The sequence below is a fragment of the Cinclus cinclus genome, chromosome 2 (assembly GCF_963662255.1).
Source record: "Cinclus cinclus chromosome 2, bCinCin1.1, whole genome shotgun sequence".
Classification (NCBI taxonomy): Eukaryota; Metazoa; Chordata; class Aves; order Passeriformes; family Cinclidae; genus Cinclus; species Cinclus cinclus.
In genome coordinates this window covers 84,183,775-84,203,640 of record NC_085047.1, presented here as the reverse complement: position 1 = coordinate 84,203,640, position 19,866 = coordinate 84,183,775, and positions in this window count along the sequence as shown.

The following is a 19,866-nucleotide window of genomic DNA, read 5'->3' as shown; positions in this document are numbered from 1 at the left end:
AGCTCTGAACTGGAGCTGGAAAATAACATGGATGAAGAGTGTGGGTTAGGGGCAGTTTTGAGGAGAGCTGGCTAAAGAGTCCGCAGTCAGCAAAGCTGATCCCCTCTGGTGTTAGTCTTGAGGCACGCCCCATCCCCGTGTTCTCATAACAGTATTAGCCAAGTTGGCAGCTGGTGAAAATTCAATAGCAATAGAATCCGTTGTGTATTTTAGCAGAAGAATATTCCATATGTTTGATGCTATCCCCTTAATCATCTTATGCAATGTTAATGCTCTTGCTTTCCCTTGGTCTGCTGCAATCCCATACCTTGTGTTTTTTCAGCCAGCTAGCTGTAAGTATGTGTGTTTGTGTGTGCATATGCATGCAGTTCACCATAATTAGTTTATACTATATCACATTTTTTTCTCCCACCCCAAATTTATGATTTAAATTGTCATCCTTCCTCTAATATATTTCTTTGCTAAGTCAGCATCCGTTTTTCTTTCTATGTAAAATTAGCATTTGATTCCTACATGACCACAAACATGGAACCACTGATAAGCATGACAAGTCCTGCAAGGAATCATGAGTCTAACTGGTTGCTTAGAAGTCTGGGGGGTAAAGGAAAGGAGTAACCAAAAACTCATAGTGTGAGGGAGTCTGCACTGTCTGTAAACCTTGGAACTGCCAAAGTATGTGATGTGTGTGATGGGGCAAGGTTCAATTTGAGTTGCTTATGTTTATGCAAATCCTCCCATCTATGCTGTCACTAAAGCCACCTTCTTTTTAAAAAAACCCCACTAACATTTTACCATGACTTTGGTTCAGCTGTTGTGCTGGTTCTTTCCATGAATTGTCATTTCTACTGAAGAATGGAGGGAGAGATATAACATTAAAATAACATTTATAATATTTCCTACGCATTTTCACCTAAGAACATCAGGTAAAAAGCCTATTATCTGTTTAAAAGAACAGTTTATTGCAGTCACTATTTTTCTTCCACCATTTGGATTAATAAAAAAAGTTTAAAATGTATCTAAGATATTTAACCTTTAGTTTGATCAAGTCTGTTTTATGAAGTAAGATTTTTCAGTGGCTCATTATGGTAATTAAATTTAGCACTTTTAGTTTAAAGCACATTGGAAGCTTTGAAATATCTGGTCCCTCTCTCTGTCCATTCATGCTATAAAGATTTAACTCTTATAAAATGACTTTAAAAACCTTTGTTGGTTTTGTTTTTGGTGGTGTCATTCATACCAGGGAGAATCCCACCAAAGTGATTGTGCTGGTGAATCATGACCCTTAAAAAGAGTGCCATGGTGAGGGTAGAATTGCTCTTTTCCACACTTGAAATGCTTATTACCTCTATTCTACTGTGGTGTATCAAGTGTTTCAAACTTTAGAGAAAAGGATCATGACACTTCTGCTTTCTTGAAGGACAGCTTCTGTACTCAGGGTAGTAAGCAGCAAGCAGAACTGTCTAAATAATCAATTAATTGATTTTTTATTGTTTCTGTGGATACTCTGTATAGCAACTTTTGGATTTCTTGAAGAAGTTTGGTATTCTAAGTAGATTCATGCTACCCTGAAATATTTCTGGTCCTACAGATTTATTTTGAGTATTTAATACATGAGGCTGGACCTTTGCTTGTTAATTTATCAACCACATCACACAATATTGTCTCTTTTTCTATCTGGAATGAGCATAATTCTTCAAATTGCGTATCTGCTGGGAATACAGTGTTTCTGAATTCACAGTTTGTATTCTATGAGTATACTGTAATATTCATTTAACATTAATTTTCCATGAATGTTTCATGTGCCTTGTATTGGTTAATAACATGAAGAGACTTTATGTGTCCAAAACATTTCTTGTGGTGTATTCGGTGTATTATAAAGCTGTTTCTACTAGCCTTCACTAATAGTTTGCAAACAGAATTTTTTAAGTTGCTTCTCAACTCCTCTCTTGGAACCTGTTCTGCATCCTTCACAGGTCACCATAATGTGGTTCAGAAAATTTGTACTTAATCTGAAATGTCTTCTGAAAGTTGATGCAAAAAGAACACTGAACCCACATTCTCCTCTTTTTTTGCAAAGCATTGGCCCAGCTATGATCAATAATTAGGTGATTATTTGCTTATTCTAACAAAAAAAGTAATGAAAAAAAAAAACATGGATTTTTTTATATGAATCCTGCTTCTGGCCCTTTCTTGGGAGGACTTCTGTTTTTCTTCCAGCATGCTGGGTATGTTCATTTAGCTTCTAGATACAAATATTAAGAGCTATAAAACAAGCAATTTCTCCTGTCTACGTGTCTGTTTTTAAGATCCATTCCCTAGTTTTTTTTTCTCTTTTTCCCTCTTCCTTTACAAGAGTTCTTCTCTTTCCTGTGGCCATACCGGTACAAAGTGCTTAACAAGAACAGCTTTCCTCTCTGATTAAATTTAAGAAGCAACAGCTGCTGGATGTTGGGCTAGCAATGCTGGAAGTGCCTGTCCATCACCTTCCCTCTCTATCAGCCCTTGGTACCAGGCAAGGGCCCCGAGATACTTGCACACCTGTGAGAAGGGGCAGGTTGAACTCCCACCCTGTATGTAACACCAGGAACCCCAGTGGTGGTTTTCAATTATATTCTGAGGGATAGGGGTCTTTCAGGGATACAACCTTCCAGACACAGGGCTTTCTTTGATGGGGCTGTCATCAGCCATCTGAAAGAGAGCTTGTGGGAATGCCATAAGAGCAGGGTAGTTAGGTAGATGTACAGAGTCACTGAAGTACCTGTGGAAGTGCACGGTGGGGACCTGGACAATCATAAGTCTTACAGCACTTGCAGGTTTAATCATGATATACTTGCTTATAAAGATAATTTCAATAGGCCTGCACATTATTCACCTTTAGGGAAGCCTGGCGACTGCAGAAATCCTAAATCACAGCATTTGCTTCCTGCTTGATGCTAATTTGGGTCAGTTCCAGCCCACGGAGTTCCTTTTCCATTGTGTCATTTAATTACACATTTACCCACACTTTTCAGCTAGTAAGAGCCTTGATATATAGCCTCTTAATCTAATACTGATCTATTAAAAACTACACTCAGTATTTTAAAGTGTTAGACAACAGATGGAATTGACAGTTTTAATAGGTAGCAACTAACATCATCTCCCAATCTACACTTCTGTATTGGATTTCAAGCAACTGATATCGCTGTGGACATGTGCAGATATGGAGCTTGCATTTAAAGGCAGAAATTCAATCAATAGCCTGTCTCTCAACAGAGCTTACTAGATTATATCAGTTAGAAGTGACCATCTGGCCTAATCTTGGGAGTTCTGAGATATCATGTAGATCTTTTTCACTAATGTCATTTTTATTTGGTTAACATTAATAAACTGTAGCAAACATTGCAAATCTTGCAATCTGAAGCTGTAACTCAATTTTTGCCTTTTACATGAGACAAGTCAAACATCTGCTTCTCTAGGGGGAACGTGTGTGAGAGCCAGCAAAAGAAAGATGTGATCGCTCTGAAGATTTTACTGTCTTTCTAGGTGTTGTGAAATGATGGAAAGTGGCAGTCTTTTTTATTTACTAAAAAGAATAGTGTGTTACTAAAGGGTATCCAACAACTAATGTGATTATTTCCATGAATACAAAATATGGAGGGAAATATGTAGATGCATTCTGGGGGGGTTAAAGTTTCACTGTAGTCTATGACTGTGATAAAAGAAGAATGTACATTGAATATTCATCTACCAGATTTATGCTACAAATAAAGTCTAACTTTTAATCTGGTACAGTCAATATATATCAAATATCTGTGAAGAGTCCTTTAACGCTGTCACAGCCAGAATGCATAAACTCTGAAAAGCCTTTTCTGATACCAGAGTCAAAAACATTTTCTCCTGGTTCTTCACTCCTTTAAATTTAATTTCAAATTCTATTTTTGTGTTTGGCTGAACACCAGCACTATTAGAAGTTCAGAAATGTTCTGTTCATAAAAAACGAAAACAAAAGTCACTGTCCCGTGTCTGATTATAACTTTGTACTCATAAGTGGCACAATAGAGATTTAATTATGAAAATTATTGTCATTGATTTTGATATTGCAAAATAAAAATTTGGAGTGATTTATGAATGGATCTGATGTACTCAAACCCCTTGAAATTCTGGAGACTCTTCTTTCTTGCCTTTGTTTCATTGTTGATCAAGAGAAATTTTAAAAATTTCCACAGTGGAGGGATACATAGGTGGGGAGGGGGAGAAGCAAGACAGGCAACATTGCTAAAAAGAAATTATATCAGATGAAATTGGAAAAAAAAAAGAATATGTAGGAGCTTCATTATAGCAGTACCCCCTAGGGCATCCTGTTGTAGGGTGCCAGGGACCCAGAAAGCAAAGACATATGTCCTCTTGACATGGGTAGTCTGAACAGTAATGAACTGGGCAAGTTATTTCAGCCTAGTTGCCCTCATTTCTCCATCGGTAAATGATGAGAATAATTGCTACTTGCCTTTATTTCCAGAAACTATTGTATCATTTAATGACTTCTAAATATCCAGGCTTTGTTGCTATCACAAAGTGTTTCACTTACAAAATGAATGATCTGACTTTGAGAAAAAAACCTACATATTCTGCTTCCTCCCTGAACAAAATCTGAAATACAGACAAGCCCCTTAAATCCCTGAAATAATAGTAAAGGGTAGACTTTCAGAGTTGTTACTGTAAAAATATTTCACTGGGGTGAAAATAGAATCTGGAGAAAGTGCACAATCATGGAATAGTACTCCTTACAAGTTAAATACTTTTTTTGGAACAACAAAATTTTGATAAAAAATACCCTTGGAATATCTTGGATGTAACATTTTATTTTTTTATTTTTTTTGAAAAAAATTATCTTGAATGCAAAATTTAATTTTTTTTATTATTTTTTTTTAATTTATTTTCCTGTTGTTTGGTAAAAGCTGAAAACTTAAAGTGGATTTCACTTCCTAGATTTTTTTTTTTTTTTGGAAGCCTTCCCTCTCAAAATTCTTATTCAAAGTATGTAAAAAATATTGTTTCTTTCAAAATACATCACAGACAATGTTAATATTTTCAGCCAGATCTAAGAAGGGAAAGGAGTTTTGCATAGCAAAGAGAGTTGCGAGACATATTCTTTTCATTTTTTTGCTACCAGTGATTCCAGCAGAATCCTGAAATTGACACTGGCTGGCTCTGCTCTCCAGTGATGGTAATAATTTTGTAGTGTTTATTTACAGGAAAACTACTGAATACTTTTTCTGGAAGAAACCCTTACATTTACCCACTGCTAGTAGTTTATTGAATAGGAGCAGAACACAGTCAGTGGCTCATTCCACTCTAGCAGGCTATGCACATACAGTACTTTTTAAACTTTCTCCTTCTCACTGTAGTTAATAAATCAGGATGCAGATGAGAGATTCATAGTTAATTTTCAGTTGCTAGCACAGCATGTCTCAGCCTATAAAGTCCTGGAAGTCTTGGGCTGTGAATTCCTTGATACTGACAAGCCAAACAGCTTAGAAATTATAATTATAAGTTACAAGTGTCTTAAGGGTTGTTCTTCTGACATAAAACTAATTTCATGTTTTTATTCATAATGTGAAATAGACGAGAGGATGGGGCCTTATTTAGGTCGAGCTCTCTGAGATATCACAGGCTCTGTGTCCTGATTATAATGGGAAAAGACCACTTACTCCGTTCCTTGTAGATAGTTGACTCTTTCTGTGTGCCTGTTTTTGACAATCAGGCTAACAAAAAAGTGGGATCTCCTTCGCTTTTCATTCCAGCTTTGTTTGTAGGCAGACATTGTGAGTGATGAGTGTAATTTTTTCCTTAACTGTAGTCATACCAGAGTGTATCAGGTTCTCTCCTGGTGAACTGGTTCTGGCTTGACACCTCCTTTTGCACGAGTGATGAGTGGCCACGTGACTCCCTGAACAGGGGAGTGGGAAGGTGAGACCTGGAAGGAGCCACAGAGAAAGCGGCTTCAGAGGGTGAGGAGAGTTCCTGTCACCCTGAAAGAAAGCATAATGTTCTGGAGACAACAGCTCACCACCCAAAACTCTGCCAGGGCTTCAAAGGCTGGGGTTATTTGAGGGGCATGCTATATGTATTCTGATACCCCCAAGCTCATTACAGCTGTGTCCCCAAAGCCAATAGCAGTCACATTTGGCACACATGCTGGCATTGGCAGCTTCTAGGAGGCCCAGGGTGAACCAAAGCACAAATATGAGGCTAAAGCTGAATCCTTTCACAAATCTCTGTATAGAAGAAAGCATGTCAAGCTGGATGGAGGAAGGCAGGCCAAGGGCTATAAGACACTAGTGAGGGAGAGAATAGGCTTCTGTTTGTTAAGTGAACCTTCCTTCCCTGCCTCAGGAAACAGATTTGGCTCGTGTTAACTGCTAAGGATTAGGAGTTACTCTACTGCAGTAGTTGAGCTGTGCTTAAAGGAGCTGTGGTAGTTTCAATCTCAATTTTGAACATGCAATTGAGGGTTTGCATTCGTTAGAGGCCCAGTAATTCCCACATGGACATGCAATATCAGCATTGGAAAATTCAGATATTGAACAGGTAATATAATTTTAGCTAGGATAGGTGAAGTTCCTCACGTCCCACTCAGAAAATTCCATGCATTTATTCCTGATGGATTCAGATCTTTCTTCAGATAGATTTGAAGTAGGAACTATCTCACAAGGATGTTGTGAAACTATGCAGAGAGAAAATCAGAAGGGCTAAAGCCCAACTAGAACTTAATCTGGCTACTGTTGTAAAAGACAAAAAAAAAAGTTATTACAAATACATCAGTAACAAAAAATCAAGGTTCCAACCTATGAGCAGCAAAGAAAGGATTCCATGCATGCATTGGCCTTCTCATGCTGTGAGAATTTAGGAGGAAATGTAATTTTTCCTACAGTCCTAACTTGCTGGAAGAATAAGAATCCTTTTTTTTTTTTTTTTGTCTTTCAGCATGGAATAAGGAGTTTAAGGAACCTCATCATAACTTTTGCTGTCATCCAAGACTAATTTAAAGAGGACCTCTGGACACGGATTTTTCTGACATAAGGTTTCCACCACAGAAAGAGAGAATTGTACAAAGTTATCTGCAATGCTTACTTGTGTGTGGTACTGGACCAAGATGTGACTGAACTGGATGCTCTGTTCATCTCTTTGGACAAGAAATATTTGAACACCTCTCTCAACATCTGTTAATGCTGTCCATTTATATTGTCTACTATTATTATTATTATATTAATAAATTATTATCAGTAATAAAACTTTTGCTTTATCACACCATTAAAAGTTGTTCATTGCCTTGGGTGATCTTCTTCTGTGTTACCTTTCACTTTCTTTTTCATTTTGGTCAGGTATCTCTTGTCCTTGTGAGACTCGTTTGGATTAGACTGTGATGCATGTCTTGCTGGGCTGAGCCAGATTGTGGATGATAAATACCAAAGAAAAACAACCTGCAGCTGCGGGAAAATCCACAGCAACCTCTGCTGTTGCAAAGACAAAACACTAGAAGGTCAACTGATAGAAGGGTTTCCAAAATATTCAGGAGGTAGATTTCTGTAAGGGAAATGAAAATCAATAGCAGGATGTGTTTGAAAGGTGAGATTTGGTTAGTTCATTATATAGAGAGATTAGTTGGAAGAGAGTTCTCCATCTGGATTACGTTTTGCTCACTTGCAACTTGCTTTTGTATCCTGGACTACTGGTCCTTGGCCTATTTGCATTAATATATCTGGAACTTCTGCTTAATAATAACAACAGGTGAAAAATCTCTAGGGAGCTATACTGATCCCAACCTCCATGAAGAATATATTTTTAATATATAATTATTCTTATTATTTAAATTCTAAGATAGAGAAAAGTGATTTTTTTTCAAAAGAATGTGCACCAAGCTGATGGACAATATTAATTTAATTTAATTATATTCATGGCTTACATGATTTTTGAAAAGAAAAGTGAAGTAGGAAAAGAGAAGGGAAAGGGAAAGGGAATGGGAAAGGGAATGGGGAAGGGGAAGGGAAAAGTAAAAAAGGGAAAAGGGAAAAGGAGAGAGGAAGTTTAAGCTTTCCTTACAAGGAAAGTACCTCAAAAGGGGAAAAAAATGCAATTGCAGTTCCTGGGTTTAGCTCCTTTAGTCTGAAAGAGTGAGGCTGGAAAAAATTGGGTGCAAGCTGGGAACACAGGTGACTGTATTTCATGGAGGGAGATAATTGAGAAAGAAAATGTTACACAGAGGGAAATGGAAGTAGAAAAAGAGAAGAGATGACAGGAAGGAACCGCAATAAGAATATGAGGAAGAGAGGGAAACAAAGGACAAGAAGAGAAGTGCCTGATGAGAGACTGCAGTTCTGAAAACCTTATAATTAAGAAATTTGTCGATGAGTTCAGGTACCAAACGAAGATCTGATCTTCACCTTCGTCTTAAAATCATTGTCACATCTCTAAGATGTCCCACAATACATCCAGAGGTGTGTTTAAATTCTTTGGTTATATTCAGCCCAATCTGATTCCACTAAGGTGGAATTTAACATTCCCCATAATAATATGCCTGACAGTTCAACTTGATATATATGAATGAAACAAGTCTCCACTACTAATAAATGTTCCAAGTGTAGGACTTTTGGTGGAAAGTAAGGAAAAAAATACACTGTATAGCATTAATTACGTATCTCTCAAGCATGAAATTCTGATATATTATGACTTTTAAAAAATATATGACAACAATATATTGCATACATTTCAGAAGAAAATTATGTCTTTACCTTGAAAATCTACTTTCTCTGGCAAGCTGATATAATCATTTTAGTGAAGGACGAGTGCTGCAGAGAGAAAACCTGCAAGTATTTGAAGGTTAGAAGCGATGAACAAAAGGCTGAGGGTTTACTTTGCATGCAAATAAGTAATTCATCACAAATCCATAAACCAATTAGTAATGAACTAATGATATTGCTTAACAACTGTATTTTTGATTAACATATAAATAATTTAGGTGAGCATTTCTTTGGTCGTGCCAGTTTCTGCTATTATTTACTAGCCTTGTCATGTCTGCTCTTAGATCACATACCCCTTATAAAATATTTCCCAATCTATTGCAAGGACCAGTTTGTTTTAATGCGCTCAGTTAACACTGCTGGAGCTATTAACAAGCTTATTAGCATAATCCATTGTGATATATCATTGTATAAAAGTTCAGCTCCACAACTGAATGGGACTGGGAAATGGCTTTGAAGATTTTATGGTACAATAACTATCCATTTGATAAGCAATTAAAAAGATATTCTGAGACACTAAGAGTGAAAACAATGACAACAAGAGGAAAAGAGGAGGGGTTTGAGAGTAGAAGCTGCTGCCTGGTGTAGGAACCATGTGAGTTGTGTTGCTCCTGCTCGTTAGCCAGAAATTGCACACTGGTGCTGGGCACTAAAGCTCCAGTAACAAGTTGGGTCTGACTTTGTCTTTTTAAGCAAAGGGAAAAAGAACAAAGCAGTTTGAGGTTCAATATCTCCTGCTATCTCACCCACGATCAATTTCTTAACCTCTCAAAAGAACATTTTAATACACAACTGAACATCTGATTTTGTGTTGTCTCTTTGCTTCCCCTAAATTTCAAGTGCCTTTTCTTAGCTGTTTGCATTGCTCTTAGTGAACTTCTGCAGAAAGAAACGGAATAAAGTTACTGAACACATTGCACACATTATTGTTCAAAACTCACTCTGTATAATATGGCTGTATTGAGCTTTTAAAAATGAACATTCAATGAAAATGGTAGTATCTCCACTGTAAAAATAGTAGCTTTTTGAGATAACGTTGCTTTATCTGAAATTCAATAGCTCTGATATGCTGGTACTTTGTTCATCTTAGTTCTGATTCTCCAGGGATTATTTGACCAAAATGTCCATTGTCCGTATAATAAGAAATAGTAATGATATCATTCACCTAACACAGAATTTTTTACTAGGTTATTTCAATATCTTACGTTATTTTTTTCTTCCTCATGGTAAGGAATGGAATGGAAAGCTGGTTTCTGAAGGCAACATGATCTACTCTTTTTCACAGAAAATGGAGATTTATTTTCCAATCATTCTATTATTACCAGTTTCTTACACATTTCTTTAAGACTGGTTTGCCTTTTAAAAACTGGTATCAAAATATAAAGCTTTTCAGAGTATTTTGGTATTTTTGTATGAAAAGCATTTACATCTTAAATGAAAGGTGTCACACGGAATGTGATATCTAAGGATAAATGTATTAAATAATTTTTCTTAAATCCCAAATTAATTTGCTTTAAGAGGAGGACATTATATTCTTAACTGTTTGAAATTTGATGTATTTTTAAACAGTCTTAAGAGTTGTAAGACAACAGAAAACATACCCAGACCGAAGCAATTCCTGCTTAATAATTCTCCCTGCAAACAGTTTTTGAAGGTAGACCCTTCAGAGGAGGAGGAGTCCAGTATCCTTGGGAAAGCAGGTCGGAGAGATGCTCCTACCCACTGCAGTCTTGTGACCAACCACATTTAGAAGCTACCTCAGAATAGGAAGGACTAAAGTTTGTTTTGGTATTTTCTTAGAAGTCACCTTCCTATTTTAAAGCTATTTTTGTGGTTGAAAGTCTAAATTTTGGAGAATGAAAATTTGGACCAGAAATTGGTATGCTTTTAGTAAAATGTGGCTATATTTCTGTTGTCTAAAGTACAAACACTAGAAGAAAATGTTCTTGCTGTTCAGCTGTGATAATCAGGCACAGGTCCTCAGAGGAAAGCAAAACTCATTCAGGTAGCTGGAAGGGTGTTTTGCATTTAATGAATACAGAGAACACTCAAGGAAAATAGTCCAACAGGTAATGCAATGCTTCCCCTTCTGATGAGGGTGGTCAAAGTTGCTGAAGTAAAGGAGATTTAGCTGAATCTTCTCCAAATTCTGGTTATTGATAGGTCCTGGGAGGACTTCTTAGAGTTATTCAGAGGTTGAGGACGAGCTGGCCTGAAACTGCCCTGCTTGCATTGTCTTGCACCACTTTTGCATCATTTGAGAATTAGGAAAGCACAACAGTGAACTAAAGCCACCTTTTTCTGCTATGTTGGAGTCTGGCATCCTCTGAGCCTCCCTGAAACCTGGGGACTCAGGCCTTATATATCTATTTATTTACCAAGAGATGGGATGATATATAGGGTGTCATCATTTTAAAGTGGGTTCAGACTCAAAACTGTGGATTTTATTTGAGTGTGATGTGAAGTATCGTATACCTCTGGCCAAGGAACTGCAGCTCATCTAATAGATAAATTGAGATGAGAAAAATGGCACAATTTAAATATCAGCTATCAACAGGAACAGGGGAGGGGGACAGATAGAGATAGAGAGAGAGAGAGAGAGAGAGAGAGAGAGAGAGAGAAAGTCCAGCTTCTTTTATTACAGCCTTAGTGCTTCAACAACAGGTAGCAGTATTACATATTCCCTTTCCACTTTAAAGCTTTGGTAATTTCCTTCCTCGTGTCGGGGCGATTTTATTCATTGTTTCCTTGCAGCAGTGATTGATGTTCTGAGCTGCTAATCTCTCTGAGTGATAACTATTTTCATGTAAGTCCATGAGTCTATGACACAGGCTGCTCGGCCAGGGCTACTGCTGACTACTTATTTTGTGCCTCATTTACATTTCAATCTTGGCCTCATGAATGTAAAACCTAGGCTGCAAATTAATAACAGGAAGAATATTAGACCGCTCCAGAGTGGGGGAACAATGCAAATCCACCAGAGCACAAGGCTTTACCATTGTGTTCCGGGAGGGACTCATTTATTGGCCGGCAGTGAATGACATTACAGAGAATGGCATATCCAGAGTGACACAAATTTATTTCTGTCCCCAGCGCTCCAGTATATTTTCATAGAATCAGGGGGCTATTTGTCTAGGGACAATTTAGTTTCCATGAAAAATTTAAATGGTTTCTGTGGAGATAGTGGAGTGAAATTTAATTTGTTTCTCATTTACTACAGCAGGTATGAAAAGGAGAAAAATTGGATGTCTGATGGGCTGAAATTGGTGCTGTCCCTCCCCACTATCCCCAAAAGGCCTGTGGGCCTATATCATAGAGATTGAGCAAGACTACCTCATCCCTCCCCTCAGAGAATGGTAACCTTAAACCAACTTACAGAAAACCTTTGGGGAGGCTGCCAATCACCCTGAAAACAACATTTCCATCGATCCCCTGTCTGTGTGATTTATGGCTTCATTTTACGGTAATTGAGAATTAGTGAGAAGATTAGCAAGGCTCAACACTTCACCTTGATATGCACACTAAGCACCGTAATTTGTCACTAAGGGATGTCGGACACTTTTTTAGTTACACGGGGTTCCCATCTAATTGAATTTGGAGATAACATGGAAATTAATTTGACACAGGAAAATTTTGAATACAGCCATTTCCTCTATTGTAATGCACAATACTGGGCTGCATTCAGGGGCAGCTATATTGATCCTGATCACTTTCAATTGTGGCCAGCTGAAGGATGGAATACACTAAATCTTATTTAAGCTCATATGAAAGCAGTTCATCTGCAGCAATCTGTGGCAGATAAAGAATATTACCTTTCATTTTGTCTGACTGCATCAAGATGAAGTTTTGAAAATTTACTTCTTGCAGCAAATATACCAAATGTCTAAAGTCAACAGTTACAATTCAATTACAGACCAGCTCTTGTGGGCTGTTTACAGGGTAATTTGCTACTTAGGCAGCAAATGAAAATACTAACTATACTCTCCATGCATAGAGAAGTTACAGCACATGGAGAAGCCCCAAGGAAAGACAAAGAAAAAAAGATTCCAAACTTCTCAGCAATTTAAAGCACTGCACATTGGATTAGTCTTGTTATAGCTTGAGTGGTTTCATACACAATAATTTTTTGTTTGTTACTGAGCCATTTTGTAGAAAGTTTATTTTATCTTGGAGGCTTAGCATCAGAGTCACAAAGAGAGGACATGGTACAGACTCTTCATATCTGAGAGACACTCTACCACAGGACTTACCTGCATTTATATTTCTATATTATTCCAACTTTATTGCCTACAAACCTCTTTTATGCTGTACTTTATCCTTCAAATAAGGACTTTGGTTTCAACAAACTGCTTAGAGAGATTATTTTCAGAGAAAGGTGCTCCCTGCTGAGAATAGTGGAAGCAGATCTTGGCACTTTATGCCAGAGGGTGTGTGGTGGCTGGGATATTTATGGACATTCTTTACCAGACCATCTGGCTTGTTTTGTTCATATCTGCTTTAGTGATAATTGGCCTGAGATGAGCTGTAATCAAGATATATTATTCATTACCTATTATTATTATTACATGATGGATTTTAATCTGATCATCATTACATCGCTGTTTGGAAAGACTTTTGAAAGGTTTAATCGCAACAATTTAAAGATGTTATTTATGCAGCCCTGTTTTTTAGTCGTGGGAACATACTTGGTTCTCTGAACATTGAGGACATTCCTCAGGGCAGAGGCATCAAGAGACATGGTCAGAGATGTGTAGATGTGGTCAATAGGTCTTACCTGGAGCTCTCAAGATGTGGCCATATGACTTGGAAGAAATGCTATGCTGAAAGCATAGCAATGAAAAATGATGTATTCCCTGGAATTACTGATGGCACATGACATTTGTTATCAGCACTTCTACATCCCTCCAGTACTCCAGTCTCCTGTAGCTATGTTATTTGGTCTCAGGAGTTTATCTGCCGGTAGCCTTGAGCAGGAGATGATGAGTACCAGAACTTCAAGAGGTCAAACTGTTAAAAGTTACCTTGTGATTTTTACTCAGTTTTATAGATGAAAGAATTGCTTCTCAAACTAGTAATTCGATGAATCTTATTATCAATGTGCATACTGTAGACATAATTTTCTTATCACATTTTAATGTGTTTTCACCAATGTAATATTATAGGGTGTTAACATGACAGAAATATCACTACTATAATAAGCTTGAAGGAATTTGGATCATTTTAGCCAGGCTTTGCTTTCATATTTGGACATCTTCTGGACTATATTAGAGACATAGATTTGTCCAACACAATGAAAAATGCATTAACATAATAAAAAACGTAGTAATAAAAAAAAATTCCACACATGATTTTTGTGTCAAGTTATAGCATCTATGAAAAAAATAGCCTTTTCTTCCTCTCTGAATCGCAAGCAGTAAGGTATGATGTCATAGTTGTCTGTGTTTCTTTACTCCAGAGTTGTTTCTTTTTCCGCTGCCTGCAAGTGTACTCATGTAGAGGTCTGTCCATTCCAAGACAAATTAGAGAATTTGTATTATAGGTCATAGTTCCACAGATGTCTGTGTCTTTCCTGTTTAGGGCTGAAAAGCTGTAGTCACTTTTTGGAAGGGAAGGGAAGGGAAGGGAAGGGAAGGGAAGGGAAGGGAAGGGAAGGGAAGGGAAGGGAAGGGAAGGGAAGGGAAGGGAAGGGAAGGGAAGGGAAGAGAAGAGAAGAGAAGAGAAGAGAAGAGAAGAGAAGAGAAGAGAAGAGAAGAGAAGAGAAGAGAAGAGAAGAGAAGAGAAGAGAAGAGAAGAGAAGAGAAGAGAAGAGAAGAGAAGAGAAGAGAAGAGAAGAGAAGAGAAGAGAAGAGAAGAGAAGAGAAGAGAAGAGAAGAGAAGAGAAGAGAAGAAAGAAAGAAAGAAAGAAAGAAAGCTAAATTATGGAAGACTGAAAGAGCGCATGACTGAAATAAAACAAGTATGAAAGAAAGAAAAAGATGCCAAACCCATGAGGATGACTGCAGTTTTGCCTGGACTTGGAAATGTACTTGGTGTCTGAAGTCATGTCACCTTAGGCTTTGATCTTATTAGTTTTCAGAAAATGAGTATTATGTACAAAGGGTCTCAAAGTAATTGTACATATTTGCTTTCAAAATGGCTATCCTGTTTTTGCTCTAAGACTGCAAGTGCTTCTACATCAGACACACTGTTTGACCATGAATTTCCCTGTACCTTGATGGTTATAAATCGGTCTGTAGATCTCAACACCAGTAAGCATTTTGGTTCTAAGCATCAGCAAAGCAAAGGAAAGGGATTTTCTCTGTCATTTAACTCACTTGAAAAATTTGACACAAGATTTACTCTTAAAATGTGATGATAGTTCATACTTTTGAAATACAGCTTTTCAAAGCAATTGCTTAGTGGCCAGAACCTTTCCAGGAAGTAGGATTTCTGATGCAACTTTTGCCTTTGCCTGAAGAAATTAAATTCCAAATCACTCACCCTATCATGAGAATGCATACTGGATGTTCTTTGTACGTGTACCTAAACATATTGAATGCATTTTCCAGCCAAGAGAGAGCAAAACAGAGTGTTTCTATCACCTGGACTATCACCTGGACTGGAAATGGACTCACAGGTAAAGAGAAAAGAGTTCACTTCTATGTGAAGTATTTTTTTTTTGTTGACCAGGTTCATTAGTTCTCCAAATAGGGTTTCCAATTTTTACAGCAATTATGTAGTTTACATATATTTATCCAGCTTCACTATAGAATTGTAATATTTGAAGCGTAGGATGAGTCAACATGGTGATCTTCTATTCTGTATCAAAATCTTCCTTCCTAAAGGAGACCTGCCTTTGGGAGATACATTCAAAGGCTTTAAAAAAGTATATGCATAAAAGTTCTGCTTATGTTAGTAGGGATGATGCCATAAAAACATGCCTTGTCTTTGGAATGGAAGGTGATGAGCTTTGCTATGGTGATTAGATCTCATATTATTCCTTGGAGTTAGGATGGCTGCTAAGAATGGGATAAAAGGTGGTAATGAGTGGTGCAGACAGCCCCCTTATCTGAAAATTTAAAGTTATATTTTAATCTTAGCTAGTACCACCAAGAAACTTAGAGATAAGGAGAAATTCTTTAATTTAAGAGATAATTTAATTAAGCCTCTTGGAAGGAGCAGAACACAGGGACATAACAGCTAATGCTGGCAGTATTGCTGATAAGATGAGGACAAGGTGGAAAGCTTTTAAACTAATAGAGGAGAGATTTAGATTAGATATTAGAAAAAAATTCATAGAGGTAAATGAGGTACGGGAACAGAAGTTGTGGATGCCCCATCCCTGGAAGTTTTCAAGGCCAGGCTAGATGGGACCCCAAGCAACCTCATCTAGTGAATGGTTTCCCTGTTCATGGCAAGGGGGTTTGACTTAGATGATCTTTAAGTCCTTTCCAATCCAAGGGTTTCTATGATTCTTTCTCAGCCAGTATTTCTTAGCTACTGCTTGCTGTTACAGCATTTTGCTGTAGTCTAGTTGAGGAGTTCATGGCTCTCATGTTGTCCATTGTCCTCATTTTCCAGATGAGGTGAAGTTCAGATAAATTATTATGAGTACTCTGATTTGAAAGCCTGATTCTTAACTGTGTTTATGCCTTTACTGTCTCTATTTTTTCAGCATCACTCAATGGCTTCTGGAATATGAGATAGGATGAGCTCTCTTCTTTGGGCTCTGGACTATCCAGGTGACTGTTTTGTGACTATTTGTGCTGAAAGAAAGGTAGATCTAGATACCATACCTAATGATTTATAAGCTTGTAAGATGTTTTAAAGCTCACCTCAAGCTTCTAATGTAACAGATAAGTACAGATTATGTAGTATTTTGGGGCTGAATTTAATCCACATGTAGCTAGGCAAAATTCTTTTTACTTCTATCAACATTTTTGAATTGCTGAAGGGCCCACAATTTTTTCAAGAGTCTTTACTAACTGCCAATGTTTCATGACTGCCATGAACAGCCACAAAGGGTTAAAATGAACTAAGGAACCCCAAATTTGGCTGACATTATTCCAATTCTAGAATAAAAGTGACCCATGTTTCTTTGCTGTTCCTTCATTCTTTAGGGTTTTGATTCCTCAAACTAAAATGGAACAGGTCAGATATGTATCATAATGAAAGATGCTGAAGACAATGGTGGAACTGGAAATCTAATAGCCATATTGGTCCTCCAATATCAAGTCCAACTGAATGCAGTAAGACAGTTGTCTCCACTACCTCTGTTCAATAATGATCCTTCATAAGTTGTGTGAACATCTTTAGGTTTGCAAAAATCATCCTGATTTTCTCCAGTTTGGGCACTGCATTCCGACATCACTTAATGTCCCTGTTTGCTGGGTGACTTTTAATATTATCCAAGAGAAAACAGTAGAGCAGAATCACCTGGCTCATTCCTTGCCAATGCAAATTGTTCATAATTCAGAACCTGCAACTAAGTTATGCTTTTCCTTTACATGTGAAGACATTTCCTGGTATTAAAAATTACTCTGCAACACTAAACTAAAGAATGGCAATCTGCGGGTCAGAATGAAAGAACAAAAGGTACAGAAGCAGTAGGAAGTAAAGATAATTAGAAAAAAGAAAAAAAAAACAACTTAGTGTGCCTCAGAGCTACAGCACAGCTAATGCAAAAAAGTACATTAAATAGAAGAAATTTGCATAAGATGCTCCTTCAATGTAATTATGAAATGGTATATTGTTTATCATCAAGGCTAGGGCTTTACCTATCTGGGCTAAAATGTATGGAAGGGCTGTACTTCTGTAATTACTGCACCTGCCCAGGAGCAAACACTTCTAGGACAGACATTGGTTTGAAAGTAGAAATGAAAAAAAAAAAGTATACTCGAGACAATTTGGTTTCCATCAGTTTCACTCCATTTCAGTAGATCAGACTTCCGTGCCTGTCTCAGGCTCCAGCATCGCAAAGACAAAAGTCAGACCTGGCTTCCCACATACATCTTGTTTCCCACAGGGCATGAACTGGAGAGTGTCAGCCACCCTGGGAAGCAGGAAAGCTGTGATTCTTCAAGGAATCTGCTGAAAAGTGGCTCCTGTCCTTCCCTCCCATGGCTATAGTGCCACTTGCCAGGGAAGCTGGATATTGCTTCTCTATGAAGGGAAGGAAGCAGGAGGAAAGGAGCATTCTGAGCAATCTCTGTCTGCCTTTCCCTGCTCTTCCACTTTCTGCTGTAGAGAATCTGGGTCAGTTATCTCTCTGCTCTACTTGAGAGCAAAAGCTGAAAAGAGGACTTGCTCCCCTTCAGAGAATTTTTCAGATGAGTGAGATACTTCAAGCAACAGCTCAAATTACTGTGTTTTCAACACTTTGGATGAAAACAGGAATTAACTTGAAAACCTATTATTGACAAATGTTTTTCAATAGGTCTTAAGATGATACAAACTTGCATAATGACTCAAGTCTATAAACCACCAAACTTTTATCCCTCATGAGTTGACTTTCAATGCTCCTCAGGTTCAAGCAGATGCTGATGCTTTGTTTCCCTGTGCTCTGCACTCAGTTTCTCAGGGACTATGAAGCAGCCCTGTGCTTGATGGGAGCAGTCAGAGGGGGATGGGGCTGAGCAGCAGGAGGAAGCGTAACTGAGAGACTGATAGAGACATCCTGACAGCTGGAATGGGTCATCAATAGATCCATCATGCCAGTAATTTGCAACAAATTTAACATATATCACTTTAGTCAGGCCACGCTGTATCTGTCTTGTCACAGCATCAGAGTGAATAACACTTAAATCGGGTGTCACCATTGACCTCTCTGACCCTGGAATTGACACTGCTGTTTGAGCTTGGCCTGGCTGGCAGCAGATGTAGGGAAGATTAGTACAAAAGGTGGGGGTGTGCTAAAGGAGGACAGAGCATAACAGTGCAGCTTAACCAGGCAAACAAATGGTGTCTCTGGATTTTCTCCAAGTCCTGCTTTGCTGGATGAAGTACTGGCATTTGTTTAGACCTTCTTCCGGCATTCTTTAGTCACATTAGCTGTGAATATATTTTTTCATTCTGACTGATTCTATATGCCTGCATGAATATACATATGCAATAGAATTTAAAAATTTATAAAATTGTAGGTACAATGTGACTAGCATGGAGACTGAAGTCTGTCATGGAGACTAATGAAGTAGAACACAAACAATAGTAAAGCTAAATTCTCCTCTGTGTTTGAAACATGAGACCCATCCTGAGACATGAATGGATGCTTTGACTCTGTTGCCACTTTCAACATCTCAGTGCAGACCTAGCCCTTTAAGGAATCATGAAGCTTCACAAAAAGCGTGTCTCGAGTAGAGAGCAAGAGAGACCAAGACCCTCCTCAAATCTCAGAATCCTGTAATGGCTTGGGACACGTTCAAAAACTTCCCAGATTATGCCACAGAGAATGAAGAACCTCCCAGCAAGCACAGCCAGTCCTGGAACTTGGGGGAATATTCTCTTGACGTCAAATCTGAAGACTGATTTAACTCAGAACTTATGAGCAAGGCTCACCAACCAGCTAAACGACATATTTTCATTCATCCAAGAGAAGCTGTTTCCCCCATTTTCAGTCTTAATGAATACCTTCCATAGATTTCTATAGCTGTTTCTACAGACTACCATGGAAATGACTACAAACCTGTTAATTCTCCCTGGTGCTAGAAACGAGACACCCTCCACAGCCAGACGGAGTCCACTGAGTCTGCTCAGCATTTACTTTTGAATCAGCACATGATAGAATTACACGTTTTGTTTGCTCACCCGAAAGTGGCTTTAGAGCCATTCACCACATGCGTGTGACTGGATGCTGGGTGGGCTTTTCCCCTGCAGTCATTCAGCCTTCTAAACAAATATGTGCCTATGGGCTAAATTCAGATTTTTTTTTTTCCTTGAGGCATTGTTCTTAAGTGGGTGACTTTTAATTTGTAGATTTTGAATGGTAATACAAGAAGTTGTTTTTCAGCAGGTAATTGGAAATTGCAAAATTAATACAAATTAATTTATATGAACTTTGTATTATTAATATAAAATTAATCTGTATATGACTTGTGTAATTGTTTATCCTTTT